The sequence below is a fragment of the Oncorhynchus masou genome, chromosome 25 (assembly GCF_036934945.1).
Source record: "Oncorhynchus masou masou isolate Uvic2021 chromosome 25, UVic_Omas_1.1, whole genome shotgun sequence".
In the NCBI taxonomy this organism is placed as follows: Eukaryota; Metazoa; Chordata; class Actinopteri; order Salmoniformes; family Salmonidae; genus Oncorhynchus; species Oncorhynchus masou.
The window spans coordinates 46,645,142-46,662,370 of NC_088236.1; the positions used below are offsets into that span (position 1 = coordinate 46,645,142).

The following is a 17,229-nucleotide window of genomic DNA, read 5'->3' on the forward strand; positions in this document are numbered from 1 at the left end:
AATAGCTGGGTGTAAGGACAACGGTTCGCTGGGTGGAGCTGTCCGCTACTCCTGTCGAGCTCCCCGAGGCAAATGCGATTAAGATTAGCACATTTCGCCTTCCCTCGACATGCGGGGAGTCCGCATAGTAGTTTTGTTTAGACAGTAGTGAGGCTGATCGACATGGCTGCGTATGTTCTTTCTCTCAGCGAACCCTTAAGCAGTCAGATGGATTGAACAAAAAACGATTGCACTACACCGTTTTGTACACAGAGGAAATACCGTTAGTTATTTGCCATATCCCGTCACGAGTGTGACGCTTTATGTGTGGTTGTTCGCTGGGGGTACCGAGAGCTGTCAAGAGCACCCCAAGAATTGGAGTAGGCTACGAGTATCAAGATGCATTCATTGACCAATAACGTCATCTGACAGAAACTTTGGGAGATTATTGTTAGGCGTTATCGATGCTATCATCAACAGTAGTGGTATTTCTATAATTTATCTTGGATTGAAAGCCAGCAAGGTGTCAGGTAAGTCTGGATACATTTCATAATTTTGTGAACAGGTGTTTGAATTAACTATACAGCAAGTTGACTAATAAAAACCTTTTTTCCTGCAGGATTCTTGGCCTTATACGCGCAGCTTTCATTGGGGCAATTTTATATAATCTTGTGTAATGGCTCGAATTTCTCAATTTGTCATATAAGATTGTATTTGTTTTTCTTCATGCTACGTTAGGTTAGTACTCTATAGTAATCAGAAGTACCCTATGTCAGAGATAGTCCTATATGAATTTGTGTCCCTTACTGTCATCACTTGACAGCTCATGCAGAGGGATTGTCTAACACTGTAAGAAAACAATTAAAGTATTGAGCCACTACTAATTTAATGTTTAACAGTGCCAAAATCCCCTCGGAGTGGCTAATATATTTGAAAAGCCTAAATATCGATACAGTAAAATTACTAAATGAATGGCCGGGTAACCCATTGAAGAGTGAGACAAACGGTTCCATGGTTACTCTCTGGATCTTCAGTGTGGACACTGTGCTTTGTGTGTTTCCTCTCTCTTCCATTGAAATAAAACAACAATCCGCGGGGAACCGCCACACATGGTGCGCATGAGCTAGGACCCGCTCATAAAGGCCCTGTTGACTAATCTTACACTGGGGTCATTAGTAATCTTGGCTCACATTGAGTTACGCATATGCTACTGTAGAAGCTCGCATTGTGCAAGTGTGACCATCAGTAAAATAACGGCTTTGCGCCACTTTTGCAGGGCATGTACATTTTTTTACACTATGTTTTAACATTTAGAAGTGCCTGTCCGGTTTTCTATATATTTAAACATATCCACACCATCTTTAATTGATTTGACGTGATGTCATATTGGTGCGTTTAAGTCTCCTTTGTTGCTTCCTCTATGGTGCCACAGCTGAGTTAAATTCATTTTGTCAGTGGGCAGTGAACTACTTCTATATCCATTCAGCATACACCTGCTCCTTCTTTTTGGGATAATAATGCTGCTTCTCTATTAAGCCCTGTCTGTCAGTCTTTCAACAGTAATGCTTCTTTCCATAGTTAAGCAGACATTTGGAGGTTTAAGTGTCGAATCAGACTGATTTGCACTTGCAGCAAACCTAGAATGGTGTTTTCTCAACTCATTCATTTACAGCATTTGTATTAAGGGCCCAGTGCAGTCAAAAATCCTGTTTTATATCATATTGTAAAACAGCTGATGAAACTAACACTGTAAAAGTGAGAGAAAAAAAGTGTTATTTAATGGTAGTTGAAAATACAATCGGCAAAGCAACTTCTAATCAGCAGGTTAGAATGGGTGGGAGTTTTGGCTTTCCATGGTGACATCACCATGTGGTAAATTGATTAATAGACCAATAACAAAGACAGTTCCAAACCTCTGCCAATAATAGCTAGTTTTCAGCTTTCCCCTTCCCACTCAGACAACTCCCAGACAGTCCTAGCAAATTTCTTGTTTGAGAAATTTTTGTTGTTGCTAAAAGGCCGTTTTTGGCCATTTTAATGGAAATCTAATACATTAACCACATTTCCTTCCAACGATTTCATACTGATTAATTACCTGGCGCATGATAAAAAGTCTGGGCTGATGGAAACATGAAATGCAGAAACAATTTTATAAATGGCGACAGACAATTTGTTCGTTCGAGTGGGATCTCCCACGATGACTCGGGAAAGCATGCAGTTTATTAGTTTACAGATTAAATAAGGTATGATGAACTTCAGGGTGGTAAATGTGCAAGGTGATGAGTTTGATGCTCCTTCCAAAAATATTGAGGGTCTTATTCTGGTGACATTATGATCGATGCTTGGCTGCCATTGGACAAATACAAATAATATTGCTCTTATCCATAATAATCTCATAATGTAGGTAGCCTATGTATGTATCTGCTAGCTGTAATGTAGGTAACACTTTATCTGCTAGCTATAATGTAGGTAGCACTGTATCTGCTAGCTATTGGCTGGAGTACATGTGCCAAGACCGGAGTGTGAACAAACCATCAGTAGAGTTGAAAATGTGATGGAAACTCATCTATTTAACTTGTATTTTTCATTCGGGACATGGTAATTTAGAGGTAAAAGTAATTTTTATGTGCACTACGTCATCACGCATGGCCTTTTATCAGCAAAAAGTCAGTTTTGATGGCGATATCTCTGGTGGGAAAATGTGCAGATTTTAGAATATTCACATCAAATTCTGTCGTAAATTCGATGGAAATCTAGCTAGTAAGGTACTTAATTGTTACCCAGAAATGATTTGATATTGGTATAAAAATGTCTGTATTGGGTATTTAAGAGTGGCAAATCCCAGTATGCTACAGTAGCCACTTTCCACCGTGTTTTGGGCAGACTTGGGTCTTATTACTTGCCCGTTGTTGCACTGAGTGTCTTTTGTTTGTTTCTTTCTTTTGTTTGTTTGGTTTTATGTCATTGCTTGGCACAACTTACGGCGCAGTCGCCTGTGTGTGAGTGTGAATGTGATTCACTGGGCGGAAACTGTTTTACTGCCTGCCCTGCTCAGCCTCCGTGGCTTCCCCTTACTGCAGCCGCACACAAAGGGGACAGTGCCATAAACAGGCCGTGCTAATTGATAAGGTGCTAGAGTGCCTCATGGCCAGACTGAGATGGATGTCTGCTGGAGAGATGCCTCACAGGGCAAGGTGTGATGGAGCACCTCCCAATCAGCAGGATCACAGGGGGCCAAGGTGATGTCCTGAACCCTACAGAGCACCCCCAATAAGAGGCGGTCGATGTTAGGAACTATCCTCTTCTGGGCGCAGTCTAGATTGATCATAGACATAGCTGTTTTTGTGTTGCGAATGACAGTGGTGGGAGTGGGTGTCCTTTGATACCCAGCAGCAGTTACTGCCTCCCTCCCTCTTACCCTCAATCCCTCCTCACCCCTAGCATGCTGCCCCCTCCTCCTGCTTCACCAAGCAGCGTGGGTAAAGTGTCTGCATGTAGTTAGGAACCAAAGCAGGGGCAGCTGCCTCACCCATATGTCAAGAGCATCGATTTTATTATGTTTGAAAACAAATCGTTCGAAGTGGAGCTCAGCTCCTCCAGCCTTCTGATTGAGCATAGAGGGGAGGGGAAAGTGCCTCATCCTGTGGGCCCTGCCTGGGTCAGGGTGACTCCCAGACTCCCAGACCCAGATGGGGCTCTCTCTGTGGGCTTCTTTACAGGGGATCAGATAGGTCAGTGTTGTGGATCTCTCCATGTATCCCTCCTTTAAACATTTGGAAGTCTTCACACCCCTCTCGGGTTATAATACGGTGTTCTCTGCTTATTCATTGTGCTCATTTCTTATTGTAACACTACTATGTAGATAGCTCAGTGCCACAGAGCAAGGCACGGCTCTGACTTATGCTAAGTGTGTGGGAAAATGGGATAGAGATTAGTTCCAGTCTGGTTTTGTTTTCCACACCTTGAGAGTGTAAATAGTGGGGTTCCAGCCTCAGAGCTCTTTCCCACCACTTTGGGGCCTCGGCTAAAACAAAGCACCCACGCATGCCATTGGGCTGCACACAGTCACTCAATTCAGCCAGCTCAGCCCAGCCCAGTTCACAAAGACACAGGAGCCACAGGAGCCACAGCACAGTAGCAGCGCAGTGGGGATATGACTGGGGTTACGCAGTTCAGCTGAGTGCTGCTATGGGAGAGAGTCTGGGAGGCCAAGAACATGCTCAGAGAGAATACATGAATGGCATTAATTCCCTCCTGGTTTTGAGCATATAATGGTCAGTTTAGATCATTAGAGATAAGTTCTACTCTTATAACATGACAATCAACTCTCAGGCTAATAAGCTAATGGTGATGTAATGTTGCAGGTTGTACTGTGTCTGTGCTGGTTGGTGGCGGGACGCTCCTCGATTCCGGGATTTTTGGTCAATGTTGAAAAGCACAGCTGTGGAAAGGCAGCATAATTAGGGCTCTGATTCCAAAAAGGAGACATGAAGAGACTCTGAATGTGTCGTGGGGTGAAGCACGCGCATACACACACAGACAGACAAAGACACCACACACAGACACAAAACGCACACTTAACATTTTCCCTTGTTTCGTTTGTTAACTTCTTAAACGGAGTGGAATATTTGAATAAATGGCGGTAGCTAAGGAGGGACAGAAGAAAAGGATCACTACCTTGCTAAAGGAATTGAAGCTCACTTGGTTTTTAGCGCTGCTGTGGTCAGTTAATAGGCGGGTATTGAGTGTCCTTATGCTCAAACGTAAGAGAGATGACGAGAGAAGAAACCTGTGTTAGCTGATGTCATCACCACATGTTTTAAGTTGCAGTAAAAGTCTAAAGCTATTGCCATCATGTTGATGGAATAACAGTGAGTCGCTTCTCCTCGACTTTTTCAGATAAATAACGGATTCTAATTTATCCACTGTTGAAGTGCTTATAGACTGTGTTCAGAGTACTTTTGTCAGTTCAAGCTAACCAGTAAGACGGTGTCATGCTTTAGTAGCAGTTTACTTTGGAGCAGAGGGACAGGAAAGTGGCGGGACACATCGTGAGCCCTTGGAGAGGTCCAACAATCCTGAGGTCTCTTTATTTTACCTGACGGACCGCAATTGTTATGCAATGGTTTCTGATGTGAGAATCGTTTTGGTCACTACAGCCAACTCTTGGCCCAGACCTTCCTCTAAACTCAAATCCATTCCCTATACACACACACACACACACACACACACACACACACACACACACACACACACACACACACACACACACACACACACACACACACACACACACACACACACACACACACACACACACACACACACACATTGTACTCTGTAGGGCCAAAGAAGAGCCCCCCTACAGTTGTCTTGCATCCCATTTTCCTGGGGCATTGAACTTGAACTTCGACCCTCTCTGATGTTCTTAAAGCCGCCTCAGAGACTTAGCACCCTGCTGGGCCATGCGATGCATCACTAGCTTGTCCACTCTCACTGAGGTCCATAGCTGCTACTTACCTCAGCTTCAATGTCAATAATGACTGAATTGACTATGCTACAAACCTATAAATCATTTTTAAACATGTTTTGCAGTTGCTACACTATCTCTATAATATGACCATTGAACGTAAGATATACAAAGCAGCAATTCTGTCAGCTAGATATTCCCTAGCCATTAAAATCCTTAATTTGATTGCTCTCTGTCTGCTGTTTAGTGCTCCCGTTCAGTAGGATCCCCCCCCCCCCACCCATGGTCACATTGGTAAGTTTATCCATCCGGCCGTAAACTCCCGCGGGTCGTACCTCTTATCCTTGTTAGAGGGGGAGCCACGTTTCCTCTCCTAATTTACAGGGGTCGGTTGGAGAGTCAGACTCCCATTGGAGGTCACAAACAGATCTATCTCCCCAGATCTCACCCTCATTAGACCCACCCCAACCCTGCTCTACACCCCAGACCCCACCCCATTCTCCTGCATTAGTTACCCCGATGAGTGCCTTGGTCAGGGGATATAGACAGGCTGGATGAAAGCACTGCTGACAGTATGTAGCCTGTGTATGTGTGTGGTGTGTGTGTGTGTGTGTGTGCTCATTTTATTTCACCTTTATTTTGACAGGGATTCATGCTGAGACCAAAGGTCTCTTTTACAGATGAGCCCTGTAAAAACATCAATACACATTATTATACACTACACATCAATATACACATCAATACACAAAACATAATCATAGAAAACAAACACATTCTTCAGTATAAAAAAGGTCCTCAATCAGCCTTTAGAATTGCTCGAGATCAGGGTTGGGCAACTAGATTCAGCCACGGGGCGATTTTTGTCAGAGCGGATGGTTGGGGCGCCGGAACATTAAGGCTAATAATTTATACACTGCAAATTGATCACAGTTATGCCCAAAACAAGATTGTAATTTACCTTAACAATCATGTCATGCCTTGATTACATTGAGAAACGTATCTTTTTTTCATTCGTGGGAACGCTTTTCTACTAAAAAGTTTTTAAAAAGACAACTTTTGTGTGTGGCTTATACAGAGGAGCATTCCATTTTTGTATATATTTTTTTTAACTAAAAACTTTGGGGGCCAGCAAAAAAAGGCACTAATTCATCTGTGTGTGTGTGTGTGTGTGTGTGTGTGTGTGTGTGTGTGTGTGTGTGTGTGTGTGTGTGTGTGTGTGTGTGTGTAGCTTATAAACGGGAGCATTCCAGATGTCGTTGCCAGTCAAGAAAAGAAGCAGGCCAATTTGCAACACCCTCTTTCTCTTTCATGTTCTTTCTCTTGACTAAGTGTCTCTGGCTCCTTTCTACCAACCAGGCACCTCCACATTGTGGTTTTGCCATGCTGCAGGAAGGACTTAAGTAGAGCGTTGGAATAGAGATCTGGTGTGTTTGTTGTTCGAGAACATTTAGAGTGGGAGGTGTGTTGATCCTTATTCTCAGTCCTTTCATTTGGAGATGAGGCTAGAGCACCATCTCCATCTTTTCTTTAGAGGTCCACAGGAGAAAACTGACTAGTTGTTGTGGCCCCCAGAGAGGAGCTGTGACATGAGATTATCAGTTCATGTGTGCATCCTAAAGGGCTCCCTGTTCCTTTATATAGTGCACTGTTGACCAGGGCTTGTGTTCCTTACTATGTGTTGCAATGCTGAGAAAATGGCTAAGAAGTTATTAGTTGGGATTTATGCCTTTATAAAGGACTGAGAATAAAGATCAACACACCTCCCACTCTAAATGTTCTCAAACGACAAACGACACCAGATCTCTATTCCAACGCTCTACATAAGTAAACGATATGCTGTCATTGATAACCTTTATCAGTTTGTGGACTAGGAAGTGTCACCGTATCTATCGTATGCTTGAAGACAGACAGTTCCCATTCGATGAATTGGCGATCGTATCAAAGTGGGGTCCTGAATGGTTTGCTTGCTTATGCTTACTGTCTTCAAGGATAATCTGATCAGCATGCAAAGTCCCCATACGAATCACGGAGCAGGTGTTCACAGTTAACAGAACCCAGGTTGTGTAGTGACTCACCACATGATGGGGAGAGAGAGGGAGAGAGAGAACCTGTGTGGCCTGTGAAGGGCCAGGGAAGGATCACTGAGACTTAATGACCAGCTTGTTAGTGGAAGTGCGGTATATAGGCTGTGCATTGGCTGTACCGCAGCTCGGGACCGGCCACACTTGATCAGGGATTTACTGAAGCCACAATTCTGCCATCTGTCCCCAGTCTGCCAAGAGCAGCCCAGTGGAGAGGCTTGGAGAGGAACGAGGTTCCCACATTGCCCATACTGAAGGGGGTGCGGGAGAGCAGAGAGAGAGAAAGACGCAGAGAGAAGAGGACTATCTGTGTGAATGGGGTTTGTACTCGGCTGGGTGGGAGGGGGAGTCCTGCATGCAAAAAAGGAGAGAGACAAAGAAAAGAGAGGGGGAAAAAAACAACGCAAAAAGAAAAGAAAAGAACAGGCGCAACAGAAGCCTGCTGAAGAACTGTGCGTTGGTCAGTGAATTGTGATGTCCCGCTCCCGCCCTGACAACAGCCACCCCTCTGGGTCCCGTCTCTGTTGTGGACGTCTATGAAAGGCAATTAGCATTTCATCCAGGCCTCACTGGTTACATGCGATGAAGTAATACTCTGTCTAATTTGGCCCTTTTGGTCCCGGTTCTGTAGCGAGCTCGTCCTTGTTTAATCCCCTGAAAGTGCATTTCTGTCTAGCTCAATCATTGTGTGTGTTGTACAGGCTAATCAGTCAGAAGAGAGAGCCAGCTCCAGGGCGCTCAGAGCACTCAATGGAACTCGCTTGTTTTGTCTGGGATTCTACCCACTTTTCTCAAAGAAAAAAAAAAATCTTTGTGTTTTTGGTTTGCGAGGATGTGAGATGCAGTTGGCTCAATTTGAGAGCAGCCAACCGCAGCCGTGGGGATGGGACAATACCTCTGTTAGACATTCTATTTTTTCCCGTCCACAGTATGAATGCATCAGTGATTGGCATCATCTCCACAAGAGGAAAATAATTTGCTAGAAAAAGTATCTGTCAATGTGCTTGATGACCTGGAATTGTATTATATTTTTAGTTGCATTGTATATCGTTGTCATTTTAATTTCTGTTACTTCCCTTGCCTACCAGTGTATCAGTGTTTTGCTACTTGTCGTGCTTTATGTTTTTTTGCGGACCCCAGGAAGAGTAGCTGCTGCTTCTGCAAAAACGAATGTGGATCCAAATCAACTTGACTGCTCCCTAAGATGGAATGATATCCTTTTTCTCCCACTCATACCTCTCTGCATCCCTCAAAAACGTATTTCCAAAACACTATTTTGTCTGCTTGTAGGGCTAATGCTAGGTTCTCTGTGTCCCCCCCCCCAAAATAAATAGAAGTGCATTTCCAGAATAGCTCTCTAAATTAGTGTCTAGCCAACAATACGCTGTGGTTTACTGAATTTGTCAGATTTAATGATGTACCTTTTAGCCAAAGTCACTTATTACATTTCTTAATTCCCCCAAACTCTGGATGTTGAGAACTTTCACTAATCTAAAAATACTGAAGGAGAAACTATATGTGAAATTGCAATTATGGCTTTGTGAGCTGACCATATATGGCAGCCCTTCATGGCCAGCGATGAGGAATGGCATGGAGGGTGGTTTCTGAGGTAGCCTAACACATGGGGGTGGCATAATTCATGTATGGTTTTCTCAAATAGAAAACTAACCAACAAACACAGAGGATACATTCTGGTTTGGGCAACGACGCCAAGTTACAGAAATTAAGACAGCCTTTTTAAAAAATTGGTGGTTTCGCCACTGACGTTAGTTGTTGTGCTGCCTGACTGAACGTGCCAGTGCCAGGGAGTAAAGGCCTACCAGGGCCAAGCTGGATTGGTTGAGACTCAAGTCCTTTTTATAGCTGGTTCTAACATGCAGCATTTGTCCATGTTTTTAGACATTTTTGAAACATTATTGAAAATGAAATACAGAAATATCTCATTTTCACAAGTATTCACAAAGTTGACTCAAAGGTGAGTCAATACATATTCGACTCACCTTTGGCAGTGATTACAGCTGTGTGTCTTTCTGGGTGTGTCTCTTAGAGCTTTGCACAGCTGGATTGGACAATATTTGCACATTTTAATTAATTCTTCAAGCTCTGTGAAGTTGGTCGTTGATCATTGTTAGACAGCTATTTCCAAGTCTTGCCATAGATTTTCAAGCCGATTTAAGTCAAAACTGTAACTAGGCCACTCAAGAACATTTAATGTCGTCTTGGTAAGCGACTCCAGTGTGTACTTGGCCGTGTGTTTAAGATTATTGTCCTGCTGAAAGGTGAATTAATCTCCCAGTGTCTGGTGGAAAGCAGACTGGAACAGGTTTTCCTCTAGGATTTTGCATGTGCTTAGCTCCATTCTGTTTATTTTTTTATCCTGGAAAAACTCCATAGTCTTTAACGATGTCAAGCACACCCGTAAGATGATGCAGCCACCACTATCCTTGAAAATATGGCGAGTAGCGTATTGGATTTGCCCCAACAAAATTGCTTTGAAATGGAATAATTAATCAGTTGCACCACTGAATGTATTCAACCGAAATGTCTCTTCCGCATTGAACTCAACCCCTCTGAATCAGAGAGATGCCTTAATCGACATCATCAGTACCCGGGGGTTAGCTCCCTTGCTCAAGGAGAGAACGGCAGATCTTTCCTCCTTGCCGTCTCGAACTGGCAACCTTTCGGTTATTGGCCCTGCCATACCGTTGCCACATTTTTTTTGCAGAACTACTTTAGTGCCTTGTTGCAAACAGGATGCATGTTTTAGAATATTTGTATTCTGTTCAGGCTTCCTTCTTTTCACTCTGTCATTTAAGTTAGTATTGTGGAGTAACTACAATGTTGTTGATCCGTCTTCAGTTTTCACGCTCATTAAACTCTGTAACTGTTTTAAAGTCACCATTGGTGAAATTCCTTAACGGTTTCCTTCCTCTCCTGCAACTGAGTTAGTGAAGGACGCCTGTATCTTTATAGTGACTGGGTGTATTGGTACGCCATCCAAAGGGTAATTGATAACTTCACCATGCTCAAAGGGATATTCAATGTCTGCTTTTGTTATTTGTACCCATCTACCAATATGTGCTCTTCGTTGCGAGGCATTGGAAAACCTCCCTGGTCTTTGTTGTTGAATCTGAGTTTGAAATTCAATGCTCGACTGAGGGACCTTACTGATGATTGTGTATGTGGGGTACAGAGATGAGATTGTCATTTAAAAAATCATGTTAAACACAATTATTGCACACACAATGAGTCCATGCAACTTATTATGTGACTTGTTAAGCACATTTTTGCTCCTGAACTTATTTAGACTTGCCATAACAAAGGGGTTGAATACTTGTTGACTCAAGACATTTCAGCTTTAAATTCCACTTTGACATTATGGGGTATTGTGTGTAGGCCAGTGACACAAAATCTCAATGTAACCATTTTAAATTCATGCTGTAACACAACAGAATGTTGAAAGGGGTGTGAATACTTTCTGAAATCACTGTTTGTAGTGACACTTTGGGATGTATGAAGTGTACTGCCTACCACTCCCAGTGTGGCCTGTCTCACCCAGATCAATGGAAAGACAGGCGGGTGTCACAGAAACTGTGGTCTACTAGAGTTACTGACAGGCACTTCCAATGTGGCCCGGCTGACTCCAGATCAGGAAACAGAACTTGATGATGAATGAAATCCCACAACCGCCCCATGTTTAAATCCTGCGTATCTGTGGGAACATAAACTTCTAGACACAACCACAGGCTCATACGTGGGAGGACTTTTTAGAACTAGGGAAACCTAAGGGCTGGGAAAGCCCATCATAAAGACTATGAAGTCTCAAGACTGTGTTTTAAAACATTAGCTTGGCATTTGCATTGGCATGCGATTGAAAAAGCTTGGATAGAAGATAGCACGGTATGTATGTTAAAATTAATTTCTCATTGGTACTATTAGCATTTATAATCGCACTGATCCAGTGATTGGCGCACATTGACAGAGTCCTCTGTGTAAGTGTGTTTCTGCTGTAGGAGTCTTTTTTTAGAAGGGAGTAGTCAGCATCAGACAGTATGTCTATTATTTGGCTACACTCAGCTCCGTGCTCACGTGATCAACCAGAGACACCCATACAGAAGCCTAATATATTGACATATGTTTCAAATACATACAGTACCAGTCAAAAGTTTGGACACAGCTACTCATTCAAGGGTTTTTCTTTTATTTTTAGTATTTTCTACATTGTGGAATAATAGTGAAGACATCAAAACCAAGAAATAACACATTATGTAGTAAACAAAAAAGTGTTAAACAAATCTAAATATATTTGAGATTTGAGATTCTTTCCAACAGTCTTGAAGGAGTTCCCACATATGCTGAGCACTGTTGGCAACTTTTCCTTCACTCTGCAGTCCAACTCATCCCAAACCATCTCAATTATGTTGTGGTCAGGTGATTGTGGAGGCCAGGTCATCTGATACAGCACTCCATCACTCTCCTTTCTCAAAAAACAAAAGTCTAAAATTTGGACTCATCAGACCAAAGGACAGATTTCCACCGGTCTAATGTCCATTGCTCGTGTTTCTTGGCCCAAGCAAGTCTCTTCTTATTATTGGTGTCCTTTAGTAGTGATTTCTTTGCAGCAATTGGATCTTGAAGGCCTGATTCACGCAGTGTCCTCTAAACAGTTGATGTTGAGATGTGTTATTGTTACTGTTAGTTGAACTCTGAAGCATTTATTTGGGCAGCAATCTGAGGTGCAGTTAACTCTAATAAACCTATCCTCTGCAGCAGAGGTAACTCTGGGACTTCCTTTCCTTGTGCGGTCCTCATGAGAGCCAGTTTCATCCTAGTGCTTGAAGGTTTTTGCAACTGCGCTTGAAAAAATGTTCAAAGTTCTTGAAATGTTCCACATTGAATGATCTTCATGTCTTAAAGTAATGATGGACTGTCGTTTCACTTTGATTATTTGAGCTGTTCTTGCCATAATATGGACTTAGCCCTATTTGGTAAAAGGCAATCTTCTGTATACCACCCTAACTTGTCACAACACAACTGATTGGCTCAAACGCATTAAGAAGGAAAGAAATTCCGAAAAGGAACTTTTAACAAGGCACACCTGTTAATTGAAATGTATTCCAGGTGACTACCTCATGAAGCTGGTTGAGAGAATGCCAAGCGTCTGCTAAGCTGTCATCAAGGCAGTGTTTAACACTTTTTTGCTTACTACATGATTACATGACTCCATATGTGTTATTTCATGTATTTTCTATTATTCTACAATGTAGAAAATAGTAAAAATAAAGAAAAACCCTTGAATGAGTAGGTGTGTCCAAACTTTTGACTGGTACTGCATGTATTTGAAAAATTGGGGAGCCAGGCCCAGCCAATCAGAATGAGGTTTTCCACTGACTGCTGCTCTTCTCCTTCATCTGAAGAAAAAAAAATTGCAACGTCTGCTCTGTCAGTTGGAAGTGGGCTGGGGGCCTGGCTCGGTAACATTTTCAATTGTGATTGACAGTTCAGAAGAAATATGTTCTAGGTTCATGTGTCTCTTTTCAAAATCAACATAGCTAATCTTATTATGTTTCATAAGTGGTGGGAAGCCTCAATAGCTGCATCCATTTTTTTTCCAAATTTTGCACGCAAACCCCACTTTGTGAATCTAATGCCAAGGTCCTGTATCAGAGGTCAATAGACTCAACATTACAATTCAGCATGATACATGTGGTGCAAAAATAGATGTAAATATCAGATATTTAAACATATATTTACATACATATTCTTTGATGTGGTCAAGTTAAATATTTCATGAATATATATAATTTTACCCCTTCTTGTCCCATCGCTGCAACTTCCGTACGGAATCGGGAGAGGAGAAGGTCGAGAGCCATGTGTCCTCCAAAACACGACCCCGCCAAGCCGCACTGCTTCTTGATACACTGCTCGCTTAACCCTGAAGCCAGCCGCACCAATTTGTCAGAGGAAACACCGTACAGCTGGTGACCGAAGTCAGCGTCCATGTGCCTGGCCAGCCTCAAGGAGTTGCTAGAGCGCGATGGGACAAGGACATCCCGGGCCGGCCAAACCCGGACGACGCTGGGCCAATTGTGCGCCGCCTCATGGGTCTCCCGGTCACGGCTGGCTGCAACACAGCCTGAGATCAAACCCAGGTCTGTGGTGACGCCTCTAGCACTGCGATGCAGTGCCTTAGATCGCTACACTGCTCAGGAGGCCTCATAAATATATTATTGACATATATGTCAATATATTTTGAATTCCCCCGCATACTGTATTATGTACATGTATTATAATACATGAGTTTTCCGTATGGGACTACACTTGGCGTCCTCAGCGAAGCCAGTGACATGTTTTTTCTTGTGCCACACAAACAGTGCATTCAGAAATTACTGTATTCAGACCTCTAGACTTTTTCCACATATTGTTACGTTACAGCCTTATTCTAAAATATATATATTTTTTAAATCCTCATCAATCTACACACAAAACCCCATCATGACAAAGCAAAAACAGGATTTTAGAATTTTTTACAAAAACAATCATTTTACATAAGTATTCAGAACCTTTGCTACGAGTCTCGACATTGAGCTCAGGTGAATCCTGTTTCCATTGACCATCCTTAAGATGTTTCTACAACTTGATTGGAGTCCACCTGTGGTCAATTCAATTGATTGGACATGATTTGGAAAGGCACACGCCACAGTTGACAGTGCATGTCAGAGCAAAAACCAAGGCATGACGTCGAAGGAATTGTCCATTGAGCTCCGAGACAGGATTGTGTCGAGACACAGATCTGGGGAAGGGTATCAAAATATTTCTGCAGCATTGAAGGTTCCCAGGAAAACAGTGGCCTCCATCATTCTTAAATGGAAGAAGTTTGGAAACCTCAAGACTCTTCCTAGAGCTGGCCGCCTGGAAAAACTGAGCAATTGGGGGAGAAGGGCCTTGGTCAGGGAGGTGACCAAGACCCAATGGTTACTCTGACAGAGCTCTAGAGTTCCCCTGTGGAAATGGGAGAACCTTCCAGGAGGACAACCATCTCTGCAGCACTCCACCAATCAGGCCTTTATGTAGTGACCAGACGTAAACTGGTCTGATGGAACCAATATTGAACTCTTTGGCCTGAATGCCAAGCGTCACGTCTGGAGTTAACCTACGGTGAAGCATGGTGGTGGCAGCATCATGCTGTGAGGATGTTTTTCAGTGGCAGGGACTGGGAGACTAGTCAGGATCGAGGGAAAGATGAACAATGCAAAGTACCAAAAGGAGAACGACCCTAAGCATACAGCCAATACAACGCAGGATTGGCTTGGGGACAAGTCTCTGAATGCCCTTGATTGGCCCAGCCAGAGCCCGGACTTGAACCTTGATTGATCATCTCTGGAGAGACCTGAAAATAGTTATGCAGTGACACACCAAGAAGCCTCGAGGTCAAAGTTTTCCGTGAAATATCATATGTCACCAAGTCATCAGATAATGACAGGTTCCCCATTTAAGTCATTTTAACTACCATTTAATCCAATAGCAAAAAATACAAGAACAACATTTATTTGTGAAGTGCTGAATAGAATGAATAGTAGATGGTAAATATTATTTTCCATACAGTATTTGACTATAACTTGACATGCACAATTAAATAAAATGTGTATCCAATGGCATGTTATGAGCATGTTGAGAAATATGTCCGTCTTACAGTATCAGTCTCACAAATCATTATAAATAGGCGTATTGTAAAGTAGTTGTCTACTGTTGTATGCCATTTCTGTCCAATGCAGAATTGTAATTCACATTTTCTACGTGACTTACATATATATATTTTTTAGGCTCTTATCCAGGACGACTTATATTAACGTGATAGGTTGTCTCACCATCATTGTAAGTACATTCTTCCTCAACAAAGTCATTATCAGCAAAGTCAGTGCTAGTAGGAAAAGAGGAGTGCATTTTTGGGGGAGTGGGGACATCACCAGGAAGTAAATTAGTTAATAGACCAGAGAGAAAGGGAGTTCCAAACCTCTCTGCCAATAACAGCTAGTTAACAGTTTTCCGCTCCCCTCTACCTCTCCTGTACCAGCAGTTAGTTGATAGTTCTATGTTGCTATGTCTGTATGCTATGTCTTGCTTGTCCTATGTTGGTCTGTCTGTATGCTATGTTTTGCTTGTCCTATGATGCTATTGTCTACATTGTAATTGTTTTAAATAACCTGCCCAGGGACTGCGGTTGAAAATTAGCCGGCTGGCTAAAACCGGAACTTTTACTGAAACGTTGATTAATGTGCACTGTCCCTGTAAAAAGAAAATAAACTCAATAAACTCAACTCAGAACCACCCCCCCCCCCCCACCTGTGGTATACGGTCTGATATACCATGGCTTTCAGCCAATCAGCATTCTGGGTTCGAACCACCCAGTTTTATACCATGGAATTGTTCAGCACTCCTTTCTGATAGGCTTAAAGGGCATTCTAGAGCATGCATTATTTCCCTATAATGCACATCATTTCAGCATTTTGGCTATAGTTAATTTTTACATGTTTTGTTCGAGCTGCTTTTGAAAGCACAAGTCGAATTGAAAACAGTATTGGTATTGTTGAATTCTATTTTCATAATAGCAAGCTAGGACTGATGGTTTGGTTAGCTAAACTAACAAGTCTGTATGGTTGGTTACCATGGCAACTACTGTAGCTATCTAGTAAACTTGCTAGCTACTTCAGGGGACGTTGAAGACATTTCTACCTGCAAATTAACACATTTCTAGTGGCAAATGGGTTCAATTATAGCCATGATGTAAAAGGGATCATCAACTCGTGGCTCTATGCATTCTCTAGAAGATCCTGCAACTCTGCTAGTACGTTGTGTAACACACCTTCCACACTGTTCATTTTTTACCATAGAACGCATAACCCCTCATTGATTATCCCTGACATAGGCCTAAACAACCCAGATATTTCAGCAGTGGGTTTTTCAATGCACTACTATATTTCCAAGAGGTAGCACACAGTGACTCTTTCCACTTTTGGCCAATGGAGGAGGATGTATGTTTTACAGCCATATGATTTGGTTTTACATTCCAACATAAATTAATGTCAAATTGATACATTTATGATGTAAAAATATAGAAATGTACAGTGTTCAGCAGTTATCAAATTATATTTAACAAGGCACTACATCAATTTTGGTTCAGTAGTTTTGAGCAGTTTGATTAAGTGATAGTTAATTGTCTTGCTAACAAATGACAAGAAAATCATATCAAAAGTCAAGTGAATATGGAATTTTAAAAAGCAGAGATTGAATAGGTATCCATATTGTTGGTGCAATGAACAAGTGACTGTGAATGTGTGTGTTTGTACTCACTGTCAATTGAAAACGTTTAGAGTTTTGAAACATGAGCCATTTTGATGATCTGTTTAGATGTTTGTGATAAGCATTGTGAAAATGTACCACGCACTTTCTGAACTTTGCACCAAAGCAATTGGAAGAACTGTAAGATTACAGAGCAGGCATGGCTCCCGGAAGGAGAAACCCTAGAGGCGAGCCCAGGCTGACCTCAGGAGTAGCCAGGTAACCCAACACCTCGTCACATCAACTCCACAGGATCCAAAGTAATCGCCCCCAAGTCTCAGTTACTATGGGCAGGTCGGCCCTGTCAACCTTGTTGCCAAGTTGCCGACAGGTGACGGGGTCAAAACACCACTGGCCACC

At 42.5% G+C, this 17,229-nt stretch overlaps 1 protein-coding gene across 1 annotated transcript in view; it reads left to right on the forward strand.

Annotated features, from left to right (window-relative positions):
• The window catches only part of adgrv1 (adhesion G protein-coupled receptor V1), a 202,966-nt gene continuing 185,737 nt past the window's right edge, over positions 1-17,229 (forward strand). Inside the window, 1 exon segment of the mRNA XM_064937880.1 lies at positions 1-509. The gene's annotated coding sequence lies outside the window, so the exon portion shown is untranslated.